At 34.3% G+C, this 6,191-nt stretch overlaps 2 pseudogenes; one reads left to right on the forward strand and one right to left on the reverse strand.

Annotated features, from left to right (window-relative positions):
* Nucleotides 1-2,811: 2,811 nt before the first annotated feature.
* LOC146952188 (uncharacterized) lies at nucleotides 2,812-4,415 on the reverse strand (annotated as a pseudogene).
* Nucleotides 4,416-4,775: 360 nt separating this feature from the next.
* Nucleotides 4,776-5,924, forward strand: LOC146952189 (uncharacterized; annotated as a pseudogene).
* Nucleotides 5,925-6,191: the final 267 nt, after the last annotated feature.

Consider the following 6,191-nt stretch of genomic DNA (forward strand, 5'->3'; position numbering starts at 1 on the left):
AAGGCCATTTTGTTGTGGTAATATAATTCATTTTAGCCTCTTCAAAAAAAAAATGAATAAAATAGTAATAAAAAAAGATTAAATTCAAGGGTAAAATCGAAAGAAATAATTAACCAACACAAAATTATATGTATCATCTTTATATGTTGTTAGATAGATTAATTTATCTAGTTTGTTAAGAAAAGTAAAAAAGTGGCTATATTTGACAGAAAATATTTAACAGGAAATTGTTCATGGATTCTTTTTTTAAATTGGTAAAATAGTTTTTTTAAGGAACTATATCTTCTTGCTCAAAAAATAAAAACTAACTAAATCTTTCAACTATATCTTCTTGCTCTAGAAAAAACAAACTAAATCTTTTTTAGAGGAAAACGAACTTTATCTTTTTTGAGAGAAAAAACAAACTAAATCTTCTTATGTTTAGTCTCAAACAATAAATGAAAAGTATCACCGTTTGATGAAGGAGTGGAGGGATTAAATGTGATTATTTATTTTGTTTGTTACAATTTACTTTTACTAATTGTTACTTTTGTCAAAAGATTAATTGTTTTTTACGATTCAGTTTGTTAACACATATACATAAGCATATCTTTGTTTTTTTTAGGTTATAATGAGATTTGGAAAGGGATTATTTTCACTAATTAATGAAAAGGGTGTTTGATTAAAAGAAAATTGTTACAAAAGATTTTAAAGGAAATATATTTTGTGAGAAGATTTGTTCCTAATTTTATTTAAAAAAAAAAAAAAAAAGATTTGTTACTTGATAAGCAAGTGATATAATGCTAGGGCTTCGTAGTTAAAATTTCAAATATACTAGACCATCGACCCGTGCTCCGCACGGGTCTTACCTGCTAAAACATACGCAACTAACTATCTACGTAATACTCCCTCCGGTCACTGTTATAAGCAAAAATTCATTTTTTAGATTCATTCAATAAATGATTTATGTAGTCTATATGTGGACCACATACATCATTTATTGGATGAACCTAAAAATATAACTTTTGCTTATAATAGTGACCGGAGGGAATATAATGTATATGCACGAAGGGGAAATAATTAGCTAATATTATAACCAACAGTAAAGTCAAAAGCTCACAATTTAATATTCAAATTTAAAACATCATCAAATGACAATTACATTTACGTAGCTAATTGATAAGTACTCCTTCCGTTTCAAAATATAAGCAAAATTGGTTTTTTAGTTTCATTCATTTAATGATGTATGTGGTCCATATTATGAACCACATACATCATTAAATGAATGAACCTAAAAAGTAAATTTTGCTTATATTTAAAAACGGAGGGAGTAATTGAGAACATGCGATAAATATAAGGTAATAATAAATATAAGCACCGTTTCATGCTTATATGTTGAGCCCTCTTGCACCATTTCTTTGATCATTGACACTAAGGATTTTCTGACCGATGCATGGATCTTCCCACCCTGAAAAAAAACAGACTTATCATAAAGGGTTTAAACACATATAACCATTAGATATTAATAGCTTAAAAACTTATGCTGGTAAATCACACCTTCTCATCAACCAAAAGCAAGTTCATAAATATGATCTCATCTGGGTGATCTTTGTCAGTTATGCACCACATATGAGGAACACAGACTAAGAGTTTCAAATCCTTCTTGCCACCTGCAATGTTTGCAATTTGTGTGTACCTTTATGCCATTTTGCGTTTTCTAAGTTGGTTTTCTATGTTTAGTTTGCAGCTAGTATAATATATAACACTTGCTTAAATAGAAATGGCAATTACACATATAATGGACATTATAAACTTAGAAAAATTTGAAGTATCTTACACTTAATTGCTTACCAAAACACAACTGTGCGAATTCTCTTCATCTAGTCATCTAGTGGGCAATTGCTTACCGGCCAATAAGGGATGAGCATGCTGAGAATATCCATTTAATGTGGAGCATGCTTAACTAAACCCTAGCCACATAGGTTGACTTCTCCACGCGCTCCCTATCTCCATTCAATTAATGCCTTTTACTGTTCCAAGACTATGTCCCTCCAATAAGTTTTGAGCATGCCTGCAATACATTTGGAATATGCAATGACGCATTCATGGCTACAGTCTACCAAGCTGGTTTTTCTTTTCATAAACACATAATTGCTCTATTACATACGCATGGTCCTAGAATATAGTGTAAGATGATGCAAGTGTATCAAGGCAAAAAGAATGTGCAGACAAAGCAGTTATTGCAACATTTACCAAGAATTGCACATGTAAACACAACTGAACTGATAGTTGGCGCAGCCATACTAACTAAGTTGGTAGACTTTGTTTTTTTTTTTTTTTTAAACTAAGTTGTAAAAAAAAATGTCTGTTGAATCTAAGAAAAACATCTGCAGTCTGGACAACAAACTAAGGAGGCCATACATTACAAATAAAAATCTACAATTCCTTGAAGTAGGAACAATATTAAAATTTGGGCACATATAAACTCTCATGCGTGCATCTGGTGTTTTTATTCTGCATGTTTTTCTGTTTCAACCATGAACACATATTTTCTAGCCTTCAAACTAAATTGTTACGTTAATGAAAAATATTAGGGCAATTTGCATCAATTACATTTTCCCTTAACTCAGATATACTTTCATTCCTTAATGAGAAGGTTGCTTGCAACCATTGTTTTAATTTGTAGTCTAATAATATGTAACATGAACATTGAATAACTGATAGCAATAATGGAGATTGTATGCTTGCAATTTGTTGTTAGTGGGCAATCTAATACTATGTAAAACAAAAATTCATTAACTGAGTTGTTAATATACATCAACTTTTACCAGATAGTACATTGTGGACATTATGATGTTAATTATACGGTTGGTAATAACAATTGAGGCAAATGAAAATGAGCAAACATGAACGATAAACATACTTAATAAAAATGCAGTGATTAGAACATAAAGATAACATATTCATTGAATTAAAATAACACGTTACAATACTTTGAACAACATCCATAGACGACACCAATTTGAAACTACTAATACGACACTTAATAGGAAAATGCGGACACAATACTAACGGAAACAACATAAAACATAAACACTCGTTCAGAAAACAATTAAAACACAAATGAAGGAACACTAAACATAAGTCCTGGAAAACATTTGGACGCTTGATTGTCATGAACACAGTCCCATTCTTCCCAGCACTTGGAACACCAACTTTGATCTTTACCCCAATTGCAAGTCTACGTGCATCCACCAAACGACCCCAGCTGCCACCAATTTTGATATGAGCATTTGGCCTTGTGCCGTACACAGCTATGCACCTCCAGGTATTGTCACAGTCATCCACAATAACAACAGAAGTTGTTTTCTTGCCCAAAGCTAATCTGCCAGAAGAATTGAACATCTACAACATGAAAATAGGGTAATTAGTTTCTTTCTATTAGAACAAAAGCTCCATTAATTCGGCAGATAGAAACAGTAAAAGGCCATCTTACCAAAAAGCCAGAAGTAACGTCATATTTAGACAGCTTGACGTCAGTGTTCAGCTGGAAGCTAAATCCCTTGTGACGAAATGTTAAAAGTTCAGTTGTTATAGGGACATTCTGGTACACAAAATTTGGTGCAAGAGGTTTTGCAATCTCAAAACGAATGGGTGGGGGGGTAACAAACAAACCAAGCCTATTAATGACATTTATACCGAACTGGCTTAAACCCGAAAAAACCATAAGCACCCAGCCACCCATGCGTATGTCGTAGAAGTCGCGAATCGCATTGAAGCCAGTGGTGAGATACACAGATCCGTTGATCCTTTCCACTAATATCTCAAATTGGTTATAGTTAGTGTCAATGATCCCCAAAATAGGTAACACACATTTTTGGTAGCATAACGGCCCCCTGCGTGGATCAAGCATCAATAAATAAGTATCAGTTTTGAAACTAAATGCGTCATTCATGGAAAATTATAATAACACTATCTCAAAATGAATCAATCACCTCATTAACATGGAATTCACAGCAAATGGTCCTGTATTGAAGCCTCAACTCGTTCACAATCTTATCAACATCAGTTGCTGGATTTGGGTCCAGAGGAGCTGCTCACATCAATAAAAAACCAAAACAGTTTAGTGCACATTCATAACAACACAAACAATTGAAAGAGAGTCAATATCATAACAATTGAAAATAAATAACTCACCCTTCAAGTAGTGGAGTGCAAGCAGCGTCTCAAATTCGTGGTAAGACATGTTAACATAAGAGTGATGTCACGCAGAAACAATTAGAATGAATGAGTATGGCAAGTTTATGCATGCGCAGGCCATTCCTATATATAGAGCACTTGCTTAGAGTTTGCATGGGAAGCTGAAACATAAAGTGATGCATTTATTGGAGTAGTTGGCATAACAAATGTCACATGTGCTCTTTAGGAGGGAAATTCGAAATTCAAACCATGCCAAAGCAATTAATTAGTCTGCCTTAGCTTGCAAAGCACTCTTTGGTTAATGACTTTGGAGGGAAATTAGCAAAGTAATTAGGGCTAAGCAATAGCTTGACCTAATTAGCTTTTAGAGTAAGTAAGATAAATACACGCCTTCTCCTCAAAGCTACAAACACATACCCTGTCGCTATTCTTCTCTTGCTCTATTCCACAAAGCTTGATAATAAACATATACCAGTTCTTCTCCTCAAAAGCTTGATACTATTCACTGTTCTTCTCTTCCTCCTCTTTTTTCAGCCGTCAACCAACCTTCTGTTCTTCCTATATTCCTCCTTTTCTTCATCCTTCTCAACAACACCATGGAAGTCCCTCGAGATAATGCTTTTGAGATATTTTCATGGCTACCGGCAAAGAGCGTTTGCAAGCTTAACTCAACTTGCAACTCAGTCACTGGATTTCCAGAAGAAGCGGCTTTCAAAAGAAAGCAGTCTCGTAATTTATTGGGGAGGAATGACACATGCCTCATCATCCAATCCGAGAGGATAATCCAATGGCACGCAAAACGAGTTGTTGAGTTACATCCTCTACCTGAAGACAGACAATCTTCTGGTGTTCCTGAGAAGGTTCTTAAACTCCTATCAAATTCAACTAGTGTCTTAGCTTCAAGTAATGGTTTGCTTCTTTGCCAAACCATTAATGATCATGGTCCAATTGAGTTTTTCATATTTAATCCAATCACCAAGTGTAGGTCTTTCATTCCTACCCCAGAGTCACTTCAAAGCAATCATATAAACATCATGTTAGATTGCTCTTCAGATGACTATAAGGTTTTTCTTTTTGAACCCCCAATGGAATGGTCATCAAATTCATGCTATACATGCCATGTTTATCATGAAAAGGAAGGTGTGTGGAAAACAATGGATAATGGTTTCCTTGTTGGGGGAAGAAACATGAACTTTGACATGTACGTGTTTCACAACAAAGCCATTCATATTATCTCAGGTAGTGGTCGTTATTTTGCAAAACCTAGTCCTTTTTACAAGCCATACATAATGTCTTATCATCTCGAGAATGGAAACTCAACAATGCTGAGGTTGCCGAGAGAAGCCATTAGAGGCAGTCATGCCATGTGTAATATGGGCATATTCAATTGGGGTAAGGTGTCAAGTTCGAAACAATCAATTTGTTTGGTGAAATTATTAAAAAAATCAATTTTTACTGTTTGGTATTTAAAAGATTACGAGTCGAGTTCATGGAAAAAGGTTTTGAAAGTTAGAGTGAGAGGACTAGGATTACAAGAGAAAGACCCCCAAGTTACCGGGTTTACGGTTATGAATGGTGATCTCCTAGTTTTTGCTACTGAGAAAAAAGTTCATAGTTGTGGTTTGAATGATGAAAAATTTATGATGGTCGAGGAAATATGCCAACACAATTGTCGATTCAAACTTCGTTTTATCTCCTAGAACACATTCCGATCGTGTGGGACAAATGGTGTGCCTTGGAACTGATGTTGCAGCATGGAATGCATGGAATTTGATGTAGTCCAACCAATACTACTACTATGTGCGGCCAAGTTTAATTAGTAGATTGTTAGTACTTTTGAGAACTTGTATCTAATTAGTTACTCCCTCCGTTCCTTTTTAAGTGTCGTTTTAGGGTGAATTTTTTGTTCCTATTTAACTGTTGTTTTGGTATTTTAAGGGTACGATTTATCAATTATACCCTTTGTCAATTACTCATATCTTTTTCTTTGTTTGGTTACTCTTATCTTTTTT

Source organism: Medicago sativa, chromosome 1 (genome assembly GCF_051527215.1).
Source record: "Medicago sativa cultivar Bolivia chromosome 1, Bolivia_mono, whole genome shotgun sequence".
Classification (NCBI taxonomy): domain Eukaryota; kingdom Viridiplantae; phylum Streptophyta; class Magnoliopsida; order Fabales; family Fabaceae; genus Medicago; species Medicago sativa.